The sequence below is a fragment of the Desmodus rotundus genome, chromosome 12 (assembly GCF_022682495.2).
Source record: "Desmodus rotundus isolate HL8 chromosome 12, HLdesRot8A.1, whole genome shotgun sequence".
NCBI lineage: Eukaryota > Metazoa > Chordata > Mammalia > Chiroptera > Phyllostomidae > Desmodus > Desmodus rotundus.
In genome coordinates, this window is record NC_071398.1 from 16,570,623 (window position 1) to 16,588,384 (window position 17,762).

The 17,762-nt window shown below is 42.0% G+C and overlaps 1 protein-coding gene across 2 annotated transcripts in view; it reads left to right on the forward strand.

Moving 5' to 3' along the window:
• WWP2 (WW domain containing E3 ubiquitin protein ligase 2) overlaps window positions 1–17,762 on the forward strand; it is a 148,239-nt gene that overhangs the window by 75,168 nt on the left and 55,309 nt on the right. The gene's annotated exons all lie outside the window — the stretch shown is intronic.

Here is a 17,762-nt window from a genome sequence, read left to right on the forward strand (position 1 = left end):
GGGGAGTACCTCCCACACCCTTTTATAATCCCCCTGTGCTTATTTTATGTTGCTGGAATGAGGGCTGGCTTTGGGAACCACGCCTAAGTCAATCCAGGATTTGAAGATCTAATAATGTGTGCCTGGTATGGTGCATACGTTGTACGGGGCTTGCCTGAAGCACTTTCCACAGCCATGCACGTGTTGTATACACAGGATGTATACAAATCAGGCAAATAAAACTGCCAGTGCTGGGGGAGCTCAGAGAGAGAAAATCAGTGGAGAGGGACATACTGAGGGGAGAGCGGGGTGCAAGTTTGCAGAGACTGTTATGCATTGTCCATTGTTCAGTACAGACCTTAGGGATTAGTTGAGGCAGCTCACTCAAGAATTAGGAAAGCTAACAGTAGGGTGTACGTGGAGGGGAAGAGAGCCCAGCAGAGGGTATCCACACTGGTGCTGGCAGCTCTGTTCAGAGTTACTCTTCTGGTTAGAAATAGTTGTGAAATTCCAGACCGAAGAGCGGAAAGCCAGGATGTCTTGAGTCCCTCTGTTGTGTGTTGATTCTTCGTCACCTGTGATTTTTTCCTCATCCCCAGCTATTTATGTGAAAGCAGAGAGTGAAGGTGAAATCAACTAACAGGTGGAACCCGTAGGACTGTCTTCTAGCTACGCTGCTCCTCCAAGCTCAGCCTTAGAGATTTCTTTAGACTTGAGTAACTAGGTTCTCAGTCTAGAATCACGGTAGATTTTCCAAAGTCATATGGGGAAATGATACAAAAAAGTAGAGGAAAGCATTGAATTTGCTTCTAGGTTCATAAAGTTTTTCATTAAAAGGTCTGAAAACTGTGAAAGGGATCTAGGTAAAGAAGCTGTATGTAGGAACTTAAGTGATTAATTTTTCTGTATGTATTTAAATTATTTTCTATAAGAGTATATGTGTGTGTGCATGTGTGTTTGGTGAAGGGCTGGAGGTCTTAAATTTGTCTACATTTACCATCAGCTCTGAGTGTTGGCCAGTGTTTGGTCAGAATCTGTGTTTTAATAAGCCCCGCCACCCCCGCGACCCTGTGATTTTGTTAACATGTAAAAATTTCAAACCTCTTATGAGAGAGTTTTCATTCACCCTTCTTCCCTCCTTTCCTTTTTATCTTGCTTTGATGAAAACATATCAAATTTATTGACTCTCTTGCCTTGGCATTCAAGACCTCTGAAGATTTAATAGAGGTATAATCTCGGAGTCTTATAAAGCCCCACGGTCTCTAGTGAGCTCTAAATAGCTCATCAGCTGTGTCTGCAGACAGCCTAGCCCAGAAAGGAAAGAAAAATAAACTCAACAGGGCGTGATTCTGCTGGGAACACTGCTGGGAGTCCTGGGAGGGCCAAGGGGTATTGGGAAGCAAAACTAACAGGGAAGGAGGGACGGGAACTGAGCCTTCGGGCACTGGGCCACTCTCAGTGATTGTTGGCCGCCAATGACTCCCTCAGTTAAGATGACTAAAGGCTACTTGATTTGGAGCTGCAGTTATTTGCAGATGTCACCCTGTCAGCATGAAACTCAATTGAGCACCTTTACAGTTTCCATTCGGCCTTGTACCCAACAGCTTTTACTTAAAGTCTGGCTATGAGAGCCCCGTTGCAATTGTTGGGGAAGGGGTAATGAAAGGAGAAAGTGTGAATCATTTATTCATTCAGTGATAACTAAGACACAGTCCCTGCTCACAAGGAGCTCACAGCACTCTCTTTGAGCAGTTGGCTTCTGTGGAATAGGGTTGAGACGGTGGACAAGAGCCCTACTGCATTCTCAGAGTCAGATATTGAAAAGTAATCATGCAGATTAATTATACATTCCTTTAGGTGCTAATTTATTAACTTTTACTATTTGAAATTATACATTCTACTATTATACATTTGTTTATTCAGATCTGTTTACTTCATAGGTGTTTACTGGTCACTTTTTTCCAGGTTTTTTTAAATGTTATTTTTCAATTATAGTTTACATTCAATATTATTTTGTATCAATTTCAGGCATACAGCATAGTGCTTCTTAAGACAATCATATACTTTATTTTTTTTAATGTATTTCAGTGATTATGCTATTATAGTTGTCCCAGTTTTTCCCCCTTTGCCTTCCTTCGCCTGGTACCCCTGTTCCCTCCAGCAATCCCCTCCCTTAGTTCATGCCTGTGGGACATGCATATAAATTCTTTGACTTCTACATTTCTTATACTGTTCTTAACATCCCCTGTCTATTTTGTACCTGTCAATTTGTACTTCTTAACCCCAGCACTTTTTCCCCCATTCTCCCCCACCCCCTCCCAGCTGATAACCCTCCCTGTGATCTCCATATCTATGATTCTGTTCCTGCTCTGCTTGTTTGCTTAGTTGGTTCTTCAGATTCAGTTTTGATAGTTGTGCATTTGTTGCTGTTTTAACATTCACAGTTTTTATCCTCTTTTTCTTGTATAGTTCCCTTTAACATTTCATATAATAATGTACTTGGTGATGATGGCTTAGTTTTACCTTGTCTGGGAAGTACTTTATCTGCCCTTCCATTCTAAATGATAGCTTTGCTGGATAGAGTAATCTTGGATGTAGATCGTTGCTTTTCATCACTTTGAATACTTCTTGCCAGTCTCCTCAGCCTGCAAAGTTTCTATTGAGAAATCAGCTGACGGTCTTATGGGAACTCCTATGTAGGTAACTATCTGCTTTTCTCTTCCTGCTTTTAAGATTCTCTCTTTATTTGTAACCTTTGGCATTTTAATTATGATGTGTCTTGCTGTGGTCCTCTTTGAGTCCAACTTGTTTGGGACTGTATGTGCTTCCTGGACTTCTATGTACGTCTATTTTCTTCACTAAATTAGAGAAGTTTTCTTTCATTATTTTTTCAAATAGTTTTCAATTTCTTGCTCTTCCTCTTCTCCTTCTGTCAACCCTATGATTTGGATGTTGGTACATTTGGAGATTTCCTAGGGGCTTCTTCTATTCTTGGGTTTGTTTTTTTTTTTTTAGTTCTTTTTTCTTCTTGCTGTTCTGATTGAATGATTTTTTTCTTCCTTTTGTTCCAAATTATTGATTTGAATCTCAGCTTCATCCCCTCCACTGTTGGTTCCATGTGGATATTGCTTTATTTCACTTAATGGAACCTTCATTTCTGCCTGGGTCTTTTTTTCTGCTGTTGCATTATCCAATGATTTCTTTGAGCATCCTGACAACCTCTTTTGAGCTCTGCATCTGATAGGTTCTTTATCTCCATTTCATTTAGTCCTTTTCTTGTAGTTTTGTTTTGTTCTTTCATTTGGGCTATATTTCTTTATCTCCTCAATTTGGCAGCCTTCCTGTGTCTGTTTCTGTGTATTAGGTAGAGCTGCTTTGACTCCCTGTCTTAGTAAGAGTCCATGGCCTGTTGTAGAAAAGGCACCTGTAAATCGTGTGGGGAGGAGCCTTAGGTAGTCACTTGGGTGGGGCAACTATTTTACCACTTTTGGCTCTGTGTGTGAGAGGGCTCAGAGAGGGGACAATGCCGCTGCCTGGCCTCTGGAGATTGCTCAAGAGGAAGCCGTCTCCTGGGCACTCACCCCCTTGCCAGTCAGTTCACTTTCTCCCCTTCTCCTTGTATGCCATTTGTGCCCTTCCAGCTGTTGCCCTGGCACTGAATCCCAGACGGCATGGGTCCACATAAGTCTAAAGTCCGTTGTGGGCCCTTAAAGAGAAGTCTCTTGAGAATCCTGCTGTTTCTTCAAAAAATCCCAACTAGTTTTTGCAGCCTGAAATTATGGGGACTCATATTCCTGGTGCTGCAAGCCTGGGCTGGGTGGTCTGCTATAGGGCTGGGATTATTCACTCCCAAGGTATCCTCCTGATTTTTATCCTCCACACATGAATGTGGGATTGCCTGTTCTGCCGCCTCCTCATGCCTCTCTGCACCTCCACCCCTCCTACCTGTCTGAATGAATGTGGCTTCTTTAAATCCTTGGTTTTCAGACCTCCATACAGCTTGATTTTCTCACGAATCTGAGTGAAATTGTTCTGTAGTCTATTTGTAGTTTTTACTGTAGTTGAGTGCAGAGGCAAAGTGTGTTTACCTACTCCTCCATCTTGGCCAGAAGTCTGGTCATTTCTTCCTATGAGCCAAGAGAGGTGTGGTGTGTGCCAGAAAGCTCGTGAGGAACTTTTTATGAACTCTGAGAAAGACAGACAGAAATCTGCAGTTGAGGGCGGTATTCATTCCACAAACCCACATGCCAGGCCTGTGCTAGGGTGCAGTAAGAAAAAGATTAAAATGGTCCCTCACATCAAGGACTATGGCATCCGGTAGGAGATAGATACATAGGTGACTATTAAAGTTTAGGGTGATAGACCCCACAGTGGTGGTGAGTGTACCTGTAAGAGGAAGATAGTGGGAAGTTTACCTAAATCCACCTGGGGATTTGTGGAAGAACTCATATGTCTGAGCTATACTTTGTAGGATTTTACAGACCAATGAAGTGGAGTAAGGGAAGTCACTCCAGGCAGAGGGTATGGTATGGGCAAAAGCAAGGCAGGATAAAAGACCTTGGTATATCTGAGGAAATACTGGTATTTGGTAATGTTGATATATCAGATATTCTAGGTGAGAGCTGTTACAAACTGTGGTTCATAGGCCAAATCCAGATTGCTACCTGAGTTTTGGTTTGTTTCTTTTTTAAAGAACAGTGTTAGATTCAAGCAAAATTGTGCGGAATGTACAGACATTTCCCATATACCCCCTCGCCCCACACAACATCCCCTGCTATGATTCTACTGCACTGGAGTGGCACGTTTGTTGCAGTCGATGAACTTACATTGGCGCATTATTATCCCCCAAAGTCCTTAGTTTACATTGTGGTTCACTCTGGGTGTTGCATACTCTATGGGTTTTGACGAATTTATACGACATTTCCTACCATTAGAATGTCATGCAGAGTCGTTTCCCTGCCCTGAAAATCAGCTGTGCTCAGACTGTTTATCCTTCCTTCCTCAACTCCTGGCAACCACTGCTCCTTTTAAAGCCTCCATAGTTTTGCTTTTCCTAGAATGTCATTTGATTGGAATTATTAAGTACATAGCTCAGATTGGCTTCTTTCACTTAATAATATGTGTTTAAGTTCCCTCCATGTCTTTTCATGACTTGATAGCTCATTTCTCTTTAGTGCTGAAGAATATTCCATTGTCTGGATGTACCCTTGTTTATCCATTCACCTATTGAAGAACACCTTGGCTGCTTGAGTTTTGGCATTTATGAACAAGGCTGCTATAAGCATTTGTTTGCCGGTTTTTCTGTGGACCTGTTTTCAACTCCTTTGGGTAAATACCAAGGAGAGCAATTGCTGGATCGTATGGTAAGAGTATGTTTAGTTTTGTAAGAAACTGCCAAGCTGTGTTCCAAAGTAGTTGTAGCATTTTGTGTTCACCAGGAATGACTGAGATTCCCGTTTCTCCACATCCTCACCAGCATTTGGTTTTTTCAGTGTTTGGATTTTGGCCATTCTAACTAGTGTGTAGTGGTCTCATTGCTTTTTTAATTTGCATTTTCCTGATGACGTGTGACATGGGGCATCTTTTCATAGGCTAATTTGTGTCAACCATATGCGTTCTTTGGTGAGGTATCTGTTCAGGTCTTTTGTTCAACTTTTAAATTGGACAAAAAATTGTTCCTTTTCTTATTGTTGAGTTTTATGAGTTCTTTGTATAGTTTGGGTGATGCTGCTTTATCATGTGTGTCTTTTGTAATGATCTGTGGCTTGTCTTCTTATTCTCCTGACCACCTGGTTTTATAGATTAAATTTCATTTGAATACAGCGATACTCATTCATTTACATATTGTCTATGGCCACTTCCATGCTATAATGGCAGAGGTAAGCAGTGGTGAGAGAGACTGTGTGGCCTGCAAAGCCTTGCTATCTGGCCCTTTACAGAAAGTTTGCTGAGTTCTGCTGTAGGAGATGGTAAGAAGATAAGACCCGTTTACAAAGGGCCTTTTATGTTTTACTGAGGAATTCTGATTTTTTTTTGGTGGGGGGGACAGGGAGCTGCTGAGTTTTGAGCAAGGGCATGATGTGCTGTTTCTGTGGTAGATTATTCTGGAAAGTATCTGATGGATGAATTGGAAGCTGTATCAGTTAGGGTTCATTGTAGAAAACAGAAATCACTCTAGGTATTTTGAACAGAAAGGGATTTAATATGGGGAATTGGGTATTTATAAAGTCATTGGGTGAACTGCAGGAAGAGAGTTGAGTCCTTCTCCATCCTTGGTTTCAAGGTCACAGCCCTGCAGTTGCGATCAGGTGTCAGGAAGCTGCTCCTGCCCCTATGACCAGTTTGCATGCGGGAGGCCGGTATTCAGGCAGTGAAGCATAGGGTCTGCCAGAGCCCCTGTAGTCGTCACCTCCACAAGAAGAATGGTTTCTGCCTGCCTTCTGCTTCCAAGTCTCCTGGAAGAGATTCTCATTGTTGCAGCCTAAATCACTTGCAGAGCCCACCTGCAGGGGAGTTGGAGAGTCTTCTAGCCTCTTACAGTGGGTGGGCAGGAGAAGGGAGTCATGTGGAATAGAAGAGGGTGGGAATGTCTGACACAGCGAAGGTTGAGACTAGAATCAGGGACCAATAAGAGGACTTTTGTAGGAACTGGTAGGGTAGGAGTTGATGACTAGCCTTGGGCAGTGGCAGAACTGAGAGGAGACAGAAATACCTAGGAGGTATAATCATTGAGCAGGACTAGGTGACTGACTAATGAGACAAGGTGAAGAATGAAGATGAATAGTGGGGACTCCTAGGCTCTTGGACTGAGAAATAGAGGAATGAAGGAGCGTATGAAGCTGTCACTTGAAAATGGCATCCCCTGTAATGGTTGGGATTGGTGTTTAGCAGGCTCCATGGAACAATGGTTCTGTGTGCCCCCCAGGACAGATCGATTCTCTGAGTGTATCCATAGGAGAAGGAATGAAAACCAAACTTAGGAGATACAGAGCAAAACAAAGTGTATTCCTGACATTGAACAATGGGACCAATAGAAGGGTCACCACAATTGTGCTGTTTCTACATTAGCCAGATCTGTATCTGGGTTCCAGGACCTCTCAGTCCTGGAAAATTGTGATTGAACGGGAAAGAATTTAGGGAGAACCAAATAAAAAGAGTATGGGTCTTGGAGAAATGACTTTTTAATTATGGGAGCTTGGTCAGCTTGGGTGTGTGATGATGGAGGACCGGGACAGAGCTGGTAGCAAATGCTTTGGACAGATATGGGTGGCTGGGAAAAGGGTTGCCTAACCCATGGTGTTTGTAGCTGTGGTTTGATTTGATGAGGTCAGACTTCTCATTTAGGATTCTGTTGGCAATCAGTGACTCTTCTTGAAACCGGCAGGGGTGTGGAGGTGGAGAATAGGAGTTTGATTTAGTGACTGTATTTTTGATGGCATACTCAATAGCCTAAATAGAATGATCCCTTTAAAACACAAACAATTCTATGTTTAGATTTTGCATTATTTAAAAACTGTCACAGAACTGAAATAATTTATATTACTTTATATATCATATGTCACAGGGTTTTCTGAAGTTATTATGTACCCTTAACTTTTTGAAAATATTTGTCTAATTTTGGTGGGCCTCCCATTCTTATTTCCACTTATGTATCAGTTTGCCTCACGATGGCATTCACCTGTACCATTCTGCCATAATTACAGTCTCAAAGGCCTACCCGATCTATCTGCAGATTTAACCTTGTGGACTAGTTCTTTCTGGAACATTCTGTGCCTTGTCTTCTATAGTAATGCAGAATCCTAGAGTGTTTCTGTTTCTTCTGGTTTTATTGATTTTTATTATTTAAAACATAAATTTGATCCATGCAAAAATAGATATGAATGTACCATATAACAACAGAATGTAGTATTAAATAGGGCAGTCAAGAGAGGTGTTATTAAGAAGGTGACCTTTAAGTAAAAATTTGAAGAAGGTGAGGGATTTAGCCATGAGGCTATCTGGGGGAAGAATCTTTGGACAGAGAATGGCTGTTAAAAGGGACTAAGACGGGAGCATGCCTTCGGAGTTGAAGGAATAGTAGGGATGCCTGTTTAGCTGGAGTGGAGGGAGTGATGGGAAAGTAGGAGATGAAGGCAGTAATGTGTAGGGCCAGATCATATCTATGAATTTCTGCTGTATTTCAAGGTTATTTAATTGGTTCCACAGTGCAAATGTGAGATATGTCTTATGGGCAGATTGAACTTTTTATCCCTATTCATGATCCTCTTTTCTTTCTTTCTTTCTTTTTTTTTTAGTGCTTTTTCTCTTAACATGTATTTGGTCTGAGCAATAAAAATAAATGACCTACAACAACATGGGTGATGCTCAAAGGCATTATGCTAAGTGCAAGAAGTCAGACACACAAGGCTACACTCTGTATGATTCCATTTATATGACATTCTGGAAAAGGCAAAATACAGGGACAGAAATCCAGTCAGCAGTTGCTGGGAATTGAGAGAAGTAATTAACTGCAAAAGGGAACCGAGAAATACTTGGGGCAATGGAAATGTTCTCTGTCTTGATTGTGGTGGTGGTAGTGTGATTGTATACATTTGTTAAAACTCATTAAACTGCACTGTTAAAAAGGGTGATTTTACTATATGTCAATTATACCTGAATTTTAGAAATCATTCTTAAAAAAATCTGTTTTGACATCAGCATAGCTACCTCAACTTTCTTTTGTTTTGTGTATGATTGGCATATTTTTTCCCCATCCATTAAGTTTCAACCTTTTTGGTCCTTGTATTTTAGATGGTGTTGCTTGCAACAGCATTTAACTGGATATTTAAGAAACCAATATGATAATTTCTATCTTTACATCATCACGGTTAGTCCATTTATGTTCCTCGTGATTTTTGATACCTTTGCAGTTGTCCTCATCCTCTTGCCTTACATTTTCTTGTCTTGTGTTCTTTGTTTCACATCTCCAGGCTGACTTTCTGTGTTAAGCCTGTGTTTGGCCTGCCTTTTCTCTGTCTTGATGAGCTGAAGTTTTCTTTGGCTCGCTGTTTGTTTGATAATGGAGTGTAAAATTCTGTATCTAATGGTGTAAAGAGAACAAGAATTATATACTGGTTGCTGTATGAAGGTTGTCTGTTTGACTTCACTCTTAGTTTTATAGCATGTCTATGTACATACAAAAAATTTTAAATGATATTAGTGAAAACCTAGAGTAGAGTATGGTGTGAATAACTTTTAAAAAGGCGAAAGATTTATACGATCTGAAGAGAAACCAGAGTATGTGAATAACTTTTATATTGTGAAGGAGAAGGGGAGAATAGGGCCAGGTTGGTTTTGTTCTTTTGTGTGTGTGTTTTTAGTTTTACCTTAAAAGGTTAAAGGGTAAAAAAAGCTTTATTTGAAACCAAATTATACCACTTAGAAAAGAATAATGAGTTGAGGAGTTACTTATTTCTCTTCTATTTACTTTTTTGGGGGTTGGACACAGGGGGGTGGTGCTGAGTTCACAAACACCACGTTAAAGGCACCTGTGCCTTACTCATCTTTGTGTCCCCAGCAGGGCCTAAAATAGTTCCTCACTGCTCGAAGTAGCAACTCAATGAATATTTGTTGAGATGAAAGAGCCTTGTGTTGATGCTCCTCATTTGCCAGACCTTTGTGGTGGGTCTACACTCCTTGGCACCCCTCCTCTTGAGAAGCGATGGTCTCAGGGACCCAGGGAGTAGGGAGACTTTTTATGAGGACTGCCTGGTGCTTTCCAAGGCTCAGCCTAACCACCGAGAACATGGTAGGTTCCCACTGCCTGTTCAGTCTCTCTGTTTCATCTGTTTTTTTTTTCTTCATGATTGATATTTCCACATTGAGCTCTTTTCATGGACTATTCTTTTCAAATCTGTGCAGCTTTTAAGGTAAACACTGGACTTGGAGATAAGTTGCCGTGTCCCCCCTACATCTTGTTTGAAAAAGAATGAGTCAAGTCTGTGTACCTGACCTCTATCAGAAAAGACTGTTACCCCCTAAGAACAGCAATATCTTACTCCTACGTAGTTGTTCCAATTCTCAAGTGATTGTTGAGTTTTAGAAATGTGTCTTGTAAAGGACGTTTGGATCACAGAAAGGCTGTCCCTGTGGGAGGGACACCAATTCTGTGGGGCAAGGCCCTGACTTTATAAGGCCCTCTAGTGAGAGTGAGGTTGGCTGTCAGCAAGAATCAAAAGGCTGTGGCTATTACCTAACCATATATTGGAGAGTTGATATCTTCTGGGGAAGTTGACATTTGTTTGAAAGGATATATTAGTTTTCTGTTGATGTGTAACAAATCACCACACACTTAGGGCTTAAAACAATACCATTAACTAGCTCATAGTTCTGTAGGTCAGGTGTCCAGCACTATGTGGCCAGCTGGATTATCTACTTAGGGTCTCATGAGGCCAAAATCAAGGTGATGGCAGGACTGCTTGCTCATCTGAAAACTCTAAGGAAGAATTTGCTTCAAAGCTCATTCAGGTCATTGGCTGAATTCAGTTACTTGTGGTTGTGGGACTGAGGTCCCATGCCCTTGCTGACTGTCAATCAGGACCTCTCTTAGTTCCTTAAGGCCACTCACATTTTTTTCATGTGCCCCCTCAGTCTTCAAGCCAGAAAGGTGCGGCAAATCTCCCTCTTGCTTCAAATTTTTCTGATTTTCTCATCTGCCCTCTACATTCGACATCTGCTGGAGAAAGCACTCTGCTTTTAAGAGATTTTGTAATTAGATCAGGCTTGTCTGGCCGATCTCCCTTTCTTGAGGTCAGTGGCGCCATAAACGTGACGTGATGTGACGTAACGTAATGTAACATAATCAAATGTGTGACATTTTGTCACATTCTCTGGTTTTAGGTACTAGGGTAGAGTATCTTTGGGAGGAGGGTCATCTAAGAAATTCTGCCCACCACAGAAGAGCTCTCTCGTAATTCCCATGCTTAATCACTTGCCTAGTCTCTACTGTTAGAGGGCGCCTGAAAATTACAGCTAGAACAGAAACAACACAAAACCCATTTGGTTGGATTTGGAGAGTGTCTTGCAATTTTAGTATTGAGCACATGGGCACAAAATGAGTCTAATAAAAATTTTATTTATTTTTATTTCTAGGCCCTGTTACTACAGAATATTTTCATGTGATGCTTAGGGCTCACCTTTTTGGAAGACAGTAGCTATGACACCTGCCAGTAACTGGTAGATCAGAGATTACATCCTGTGGCATGGATTTCATTCTTTAAAGGGTTCGAGGGAGATGGGGTGGTGACTGGATTGTAAGTAACATAGGAGGTACTAAAAATTAAGGTTCAAAAGTGCTTTTGAACTTGGTTCCTTGCTTCTTTTATTCATTCAGGAAATATTTTTATATGCCTACTAGGGGGCCAGGCACTGCTGGGTGCTGGTTCCATGAAGGTACACAAAACAGGCACGGTCCCTGCTCTCATGGACCTTATTGGAGACAGACATTAAACCAATACACAAAACAAATAAATAATTACAAACAGAATTGCTATAAAGGGAAAGATTGGAATACTATGTGAGAGGATGCACAGGAATTGACCGTGGCCTGGGAAATGAGGGACAGCTGGAGCATGTTTTGGGTGAGGAGCCAGCTGGGCGAAGAGTCCGGACAAGGGTATGCCGTGAGAGTGGATCAGCAAACGCTCAGGTTTTCCTCAGGAGGAGTTTAGAGGGATGTCTTGAGGAATATCCATGGAACATTTTCTTTTTGGAGCTTACCTCTCTCCTGCCTTTGTGACTTGCTGTGTCAGAACACTTAGAAATAACGTCGCGTATACTGTCATCCCCTGTACCTGCCCTAATATCTGTCATCCTCAGGGCCTCAGGGTCCCCTGTCATCCTTCCTGGCTTGGGACTGTAGCACAGGGATGCTCTGAGCTGGCCCAGGTTCACACAAGATGTGATGCCAGTAGGAAGAAGTTTGGAGATAATTTCTGTCCACCTGTATAAGCTGGAGCCCCATACAGATTCCAGCTACTACGTCAGAGGAGGTTGATGGCCCATGACACTGTCTCAGAAGCTGTGATGGCATCCTATGTCCTCGTACCATCTCAGGCTATAGGACAAATAAATTCATGGGCTGCCACCTGCATTCAAGGAACCTCTAGTCGTCAACTGCTGCACCCAGGACGGTGGCGCAGAATGTGACAGTGAGCACTTGCCCTGAACTTCGGCTCTCTCTGTAGTTTGTCTGGGAGGCTGCTTGAGCACTTGTTTCTTTTCTTTTTGTTGTTTTTTTTTGGAGAGGGAGTGGGGGAGGACAATTGGCATCTTTACTTAATTGCCCTTTTAAAAACCCATGAATGTGATATATCATTCCATTTATTAAGGTGACTTTTATCTTTTTTTTTAAGTTTAATTTTTTATAGACTGAACTTTTATATAATGCCATAATGAATGTAAATAGTAAAAATAACTTTAATTCTAGATTCTGAAACAAATTTGATCATTGTTTTTCAATTAAGCCCAACATGCAACCTGGAATTAGATTAGAAAAGTCAAATTTTATTGTATATTCCCTCTTTAAAATGAATTTTTCGTCTCAAAGCTGCCACCGTTGAGAGGATTGCTCTGTATTCCAGGTTGGGCAAAAGTAAATCATTTGTCTTTGTGTAACGGCGAATGGACTTGGCAGCAGTTTTATTTTTACCTTTCCTGTCATTTCTGAGGCTGGCAGCTAGAGGTAGGGTGGGGAATGGAGCGGTAAATTACCCTTGGAATGACTAGAATGGTCCCATTTTAACTCAAAATTGCTCCTTTCCCTTTTCACCTCTTCTTTTTATCCCCCTCCTTATTTATTTTTTTTCTAATCTGCTTTTGAATGAGAAGGAAGAATTGGGGAGGGTGTAGGTGGGAGTTGGTTTGCTTATTGATGCCTCTCTGAATGGTGGAAATTATTTCTTTTCCCATCACTGCTTCCCATTTCTTCGCCATGCTTCTATTTTAAGTGCCTGTTTTTTGCTGGTTCTGTCTTGCTGGAAACTGGCCCAGCCTCACTCAGTTTTGTTTCCATGCTGCTATTAAAAGACAATGCCCAGTTAAGAGGACTTAGAGGAGGGGTGGGAGCCTCCTTCTGGGGTCTAGTCATCCAGGCAAATATCCCTGCATTGGAATGTGAGAAGAGTTTTAAGTTTAATAGGCTATTTTAACGCATGCATCTTTTTTTTTTAATGGAGGAAAACCCACTATTACTTGTTATACCCTGAAACTTTTCTTTTGCTGAGCCCGAAGACTAACAGAGCCTAATTGAGGTCAAAGAACCTCCCTTTCGTATCCTCGATCTCCTTTACCAGGTGCAGACATGTACTTGTCACCAGTAACTGGTCAGCCATGGATTCTTGACATTCGGGAGAGATGTGTCCCCAGTTTGTGAGGAATCCTTACATTATTAATACAGAGTGTTTCTGGAGTCCTGAATATTGCCTGAATTACATTTTTATAAAGGTGCTTGTTTTCTGTTATTTTAAAAAGCATATTCTACCACCATAACTTACCTGCCTTTTAAAATGTTTGTTCATGTGATGAACTCTTTTGTGGCCGCTGAAATACACAAATTGCTTTTTAAAATTAAGTTAGATTTATTGAGGTATAATTTACATAGTGTAAAATTCACCTTTTGCTGTGTACAGTTCTGTGAGTTTTGACAAAAGCATATAGTCTGGTAACCACCGCCAAAATCAAGACACAGGAAGTCTTATCTCCCCTAGAAGTTCCCTTGCTCCCCTTTGTAGCCAACCCCTCCTTTTAACCCCAGCCACTGGCAAACACTGATCTATTTTCTTTTCCTGCAGTTTTGCCTCTTCCTACATGTCGTAAAAATGGAACGATTTATATACTGCATAGCTTTTTGTGTCATTCTTCTTCCCCTTAGCGTAATGCATTTGTGATTCATCTATGTTGTTGCATGTATCCGTAGTTCATTCCTTTTGTTTGCAAAATAACATTCCACTGTTTGATATACCACAGTCTCTCTGTCCATTCACCATGTGAAGGACTTCGGGTTGTTTAAAGTTTTGGAAATTGTGAGTAAAATCACTATAAACACTTGCCTATAGGTTTCGTGTAAACATGTGTATTCTTTTCTCTTGGGTAAATACCAAGGAGTAGGATTGCTAGTTTATATGCTAAGTGCATGTTTCACTTTATAAAAAACTGCCGACATGTTTTTCCGAAGGGGCTGCACCCTGCTGCATTCCTTCCGGCAGTGTTTGAGAGTTCCAGTTGCTTTGCCGCCTTGTCAGCACTCGTTACTGGCAGTTTTCCCCTTCTTCGGCTCTTCCGATAGGTGTGTAATTGTATGTCACTGTGGTCTTAATTCGCATTTCCCTAATGACTAGAGATGTTGAACATCCTTCATGCGCTTGTTTGCCATTTGTAGATCTTTTCTGAAGTGTCTGTTAAAATCTTCTGATTACTTTTTTATATTGGTTTGTTTTTTTCATATTACTGAGTTTTGAGGGTTTTAAAAATATATTTTAGATATAAGTTCTTTATTGTGTATGTATTTTACAAATATTTTTTTCCCAGACTATGAATTTTTTGGAATGTCTTTGGAAGAGCAGGAGCTTTGACTTTTGATAAAGCTACCAACTATTTTTTAAAATCAATTTTCACATGAAGGATATGATAGACTTACCGATCTCAAATTCTGAGTCACCACCACAGTTTGAATTTCACTTTTTAACTTAATGGAAAATTTTGTGTCTGGCTTGTGAGCCATCACTTTTTTTGGTTCTTCATTTTCACTTATGTTACCAATGCTAGGACTGACTTCCTTTTTTTTTAACTAAACAAAGTTTGTTGGTTGAATTACTCCACATCAAGTATTACATATGTGACAATGGTCACCAACGCTAAAGTAAGGTGACAGTGCCAGGCTCACTCGTTAGCCAAGTGGCTCCCACACACCAGCATTGCAGGGTGTGATGCAAATTTGTGTCTGAGCAAAATTACAAGTTACTGTATTTCCACTAATATGTAAGCTCCTTGAGGTCAGGGACCATTTCTGTTTTGTTGCTAGACCTAGATCTAGGCCTAGTGCTGAGAGAATAGTGATAGAATGGAATTCAGTGGCCTTCGTGAAGGGCCACATAAGATGTGCCAAAGTATCCAAGGCTCTGGCTGTCGGGGTCAGCTGAGGACTGAGGCCAACACTGTGAATGTTAAAACTTGCATGTCCAGGGATAGTCTGGATCCTGGTCCTGGGGACCTTACCTGCATCAGATCCACTCTGAGGAGCTTGGAGAGAAAACCTTGGGCCCTGGCCTTGATGGTGTTGCCTAGGGAGGCCTCAGTCTCTTAGGGAGGAACTTAGGTAAGAACATGCCAGTATTAGAAGGGCATGCTGTAAAGAGAGCTGAGTGTCTGTAACTAGATGACTTGAAACCATTTGTGGAGTTTCGCTGTTCTACCTTCTTCTGACTGCCCTGGGGCTGCATAACTTCCCCCAACCCCTCGCCCTCCACATGGTGGAGGGATGGGGCCAAGGTTGAAGTCACTGGCAGAGCTGAAGCCAGGCTGTCTGTGGTAGAGCCCAGCTCATCCCCACCCCATCGCCCCACTTTTGTCCTGATACTATTTTGGCTTATGGTGTGTGGTTTTGGTGTTTGGGCCAGCTTTTAATCATGACACAATCCCATCTTTTGAGGGTTGAGTGAGTTCTCCAAGAGAGGAAACTGCCAAAGAGAAGATTTTTCTCAAGTGCTGAGGCCTTCTCTTCCTTATGAGAGTCTTATTTTAAAGGTAGTTCAAGAGGAAAAAGTGGAAGCTCCAGATTTAGGGCAAAGGAAGAGTCTGGGAGGAGGCTGTGTGTGTGTGTGTGTTTGTGTGTGTGTGTGTGTGTGTGTGTGTGTGGTGGTGAGGGGAGCGGGGGTGGCAGTGGGCCACAGGCAGGGAAGCGGTAGTTCATGCAAAGTGGTCCCAGCTGCCCCTGGTTTATGGGCTAAGCCCGGCTCTGCTCCAGCCTGTCATTCAGGGTAAGCTGCTGTCATTAGTGGTTAAACATTTCTGAAAGTATTCTCTCTCAACTCTGACCGCACACCCTTTCAGGGAAGAGAGGGAGGAGCCAGGAGAGTAATGGAACCCACCCTGTTGTCATGCCCAGCTGCTCTGCTGGGGGACACAGAGCCTGGCAACTGGACATAATCATGGGCTTGTCAGAGCCTCGTGAGTGACAGCATTGATGCTGCATTTTCCATGCTGCCCACGCGGCCTGTTGCTCCTTCAGGAACACAGCCCTCCACCGTGGACTGAGAGTACCAAATCAGAGAGGCTTTTTTGTCCTTTTAAGGGGATTCTTGGCTAAAGTAAACCTTCCATTAACCAATTTTATCTCTCTCAAGCTCTCTGCCCTCGACACATAGACACACATTCACTAGTGGCTAAAGCCTGAGCTTCCCTTTGGAACTCATCTACACCCATTCAGCTTTCGATGAGGAGTTGCGGTAGAAGGCTCAATACTAACATTTCTTCCCATGAAGTGAGGACTTTGAAATATTTTTCTTGACTGAGGTGTGGTTGACAGCTTTTGATTTATGAAATTAGCTCAGGGAAAAATAAGATGGAAAAAGAGAGTCCAAATTAAACCTTTATTTCCATAGCTCAGCTGCGCTCTCTCTATCCATTTTTAACTGCCACAACAGTCTTTAGGTAAGAAGGGCTCCAGGGTGTGTTAGGTTTCTTCTTCTTCTCCCCCTCCTACTAATCCTCTTCCTTTTTCTTCTTCTTCTTCCTCTTCTCTCCCTCCCTCTCTCTCTCTCTCTCTCTCTCTCTCTCTCTCTCTCTCTCTCTCTCTCTCTCTCTCTCTCTCTCGGTTGTGTGGGCCCAAGAAAACCTTTTCTTTTTTCAAGCTTAATGAAGAACACTAGAAAAATTTAGAAAAGCACCAAAGGAAAAGCTAAAGGCATCTGCGTTTTTAACACCCAAAGATAATCACTGTTAACACTTTGGCTTATGCCCATCTTGTTGGAAGAATTTGTTTCTTGTGCTAGAGATGGTAGTTGGTGGAGGTACTTCTTCCCCTAGGGGCCTTCGAGTTTGTTGTGCTGCAGGCTTGTCCCAGCACACAGGGCTAGAGTCCAGCCAGCAGAGGTGTTCTGGCTGGCACAGCACCTCCCAGCATGGGGAACTTTGTGTTAGAGCTCTTCATCTCTCTCCATTGGCTGAGTGACTAGTGAAAGAACCACCCGGGAGGAGCTCAGCTAAAGTCTGAGCCTCCCACCCCAGGCTGCAACCAGAGAGCTTGGTATATTGACCTTAAAGTACCTGAATTTGAGTCTTGTCTTTTTAAAAAAATTTATTTATTTTATAGAGAGGGGAAGAAAGGGAGAAAGAAGGAGAGATACATGGATGTGCAAGGGAAACATCGATTGGTTGCCTCTTGCATGTCCCCAACCAGGGGACCTCACTGGCAACCCAGTCATATGCCCTGACTGGGCATCAAACCTATGACCTTTCAGTTCATAGACCGGCATTCAACCAACTGAGCCATACCATCCAGGGTTTGAGTCTCTTCTTGATTGCTTACTTTCTACAGGACTTTTCTGTGTCTGTTTTCCTGTCTGCAATATGGGCATTATAATAATAAGCTACTTCTAGGGTTGCCATGTTAAATGAGATATTTGTAAAATGCACAACACACCCCAGCTGGACATAATCATGGGTTTGTCCATAACCACAGGTACCTGAAATGTAATGTTGCAGCTCAATGCACAGTATATACTTCCATGGTCATTGTTATTACATTT